Source organism: Pseudorasbora parva, chromosome 4 (assembly GCF_024679245.1).
Source record: "Pseudorasbora parva isolate DD20220531a chromosome 4, ASM2467924v1, whole genome shotgun sequence".
NCBI lineage: Eukaryota > Metazoa > Chordata > Actinopteri > Cypriniformes > Gobionidae > Pseudorasbora > Pseudorasbora parva.
Genome location: NC_090175.1, coordinates 42,436,638 through 42,438,691, shown reverse-complemented (window position 1 = coordinate 42,438,691; position 2,054 = coordinate 42,436,638). Strand labels below are relative to the sequence as shown.

Sequence of the window (2,054 nt, the reverse complement as noted above, 5' to 3'; positions counted from 1 at the left end):
ATATCCCATGTTTTATTCCATTTTTGATACGTAATTTGTGGAAATATGGCTTTATATATATACATATATATATATATATATATGGATAAGCCCTGGCATCTGCCAGCCACTGCCCCCAGCTAGGGGTCAAATAGCATGGGCAGATGGGGCTCATAGCCTTGGATGGCAACCTGTCTAAGAGAAGGTCACTCTGAAATAAAACCGGGACTGTGAGGAGTTGCACCCCACAGTCCACTATCAGCATAGTAACGCCAACCATGGAGCATAAAGACATCCCAAATCCTATACTTCCAGCGGCGGGAGTCCGTAGGAACATCGCGGCGGACAGTGGTGCTGGTCCTCCTCCTGGAAGATACCATGACAACAGGACCTTAAACTCTGGGATTTTCCCGGGGAGGGTCCTGTCCCACTACATCACCTCGTCCAATGCAATCATGCGCTGTCGGAAACCAGTTGTTATGGGAACCTTCAACGCATGCACAGTGAGAGAAGAAGCGAGGTTGATAGAACTTGCACATTGTGCAGAGGAACGGGGAGTGGAGATCCTGGGGGTCCAAGAACATAGGAGAGTGCACACTGATGACCCAATACTGTACTGCAGAGTGGAGAGATGCACGTTTATTTCCACATCAGCATGGAGGAACGATGCCCAAGCCGCAACAGGCGGTGTAAGGTTAATGCTGGGCCCACAGGCACGTAAGGCTCTACGTTGGGTTTACCACCACACCGACACAATCGTGTGCAGAGTTCTTGGGTAACCCAGTAACAACAGTCATAGTCGTGTACTCACCCACCAACGTGGCGCTAACTGATGAGGTGGAGAAGTTCTTTGAGGGCCTTGTAAGAGCGGTCTGTGGCGTCCCAACGTACAACTTCCTGGCAATTCTTGGGGACTTCAATGCGAGGCTTGGACCAGAGGACGTACCCTTCCCCTACCATGACTCTACCAACTGCATTGGCACCTACCTCACTGCCTTCCTCACGGAGCACGAGTTACTGGCAGCAAATACCATCTTCCGGAAGAGAACAGAAAAGAGGTGGACCTTCTGGGACCGAGCCTCAGGAACGCTACGACAGCTATATTACATCCTAGTGAGGAAAAAGTGGAGCAACTCCATTATAAATGCTGAGCCATACAGCACTTTTAGTTCTGTGGGCTCAGACCACCGCGTGGTTTCAATGAGAGTTCGCCTGAGCCTCAGGGTTCCCAAAGCATGTCCCAAAATACGGTATAACTGGAAAGCTTTCTCAAGTGACCCTGGCCTTCTAACCAGATACACAGAGGAGGTGAGGAGACAATTCAAGCAGCTGGACAGGGGAGCGGAGGCAAGCGGCGAATACAGGAGATTCGTCACAGTAAACAAGGAGGCAAATAGACTGTGCGTGCCTAAGATGGAGAAAGTCAGAACCTCCCTGCGATCAAAACATCCAGAGGTCATAGCAGCACGTGGGATGGTGGAGGAAGCCCGCCTCAACTTTGAGCGGGAACCAACTGCGGAGAGGCGCAGCGAGCTGAACGAAGCCAAACAGTTTCTTTTCAGAACCTATAATGCCATCAAAGGGGAAGAACTGATGGAAAGAGTGTGGAGGGTGCAGGCGGCGCAAGGGGAACAGCAGTATGGGGAGGCCTGGAGGGTCATCAATGACATGACGGGCGGAAGAGGACAAAGGAGGGACAGGTGAAGGGACACAGCCCGGAGGAGAGGTTGATGACCTGGTCAAGCCACTTCAAAAGGCTGCTGGGGGAAACAGCAGACATAGCTGAGGAAGAGCAAATACCATCAGACCTCCCAAACCTGAACATCAACGATGGTCCCTTCACACTCGGTGAGCTCTTCAGGGCAAAAGCCACAGTAAGAGTGGGAAAAAGTGCTGACCTGTAGTATTGCGAAAATCTACAACTGCATGATTCTGAACAGGGTCTGGCAAGCAATCGACCCTCATCTGAGAGTAAATCAGAACGGCTTTCGAGAAGGGCGAACTGCTACAGCCCAGATCTTGGCACTCAGGAGATTGATAGAGGAGGTGAGGAAGGACAACCTGACAGCAGTCCT

At 51.1% G+C, this 2,054-nt stretch overlaps 1 pseudogene; it reads left to right on the top strand.

Annotated features, from left to right (window-relative positions):
* Nucleotides 1–257: 257 nt before the first annotated feature.
* On the top strand, nt 258–1,683 carry LOC137073803 (craniofacial development protein 2-like; annotated as a pseudogene).
* Nucleotides 1,684–2,054: the final 371 nt, after the last annotated feature.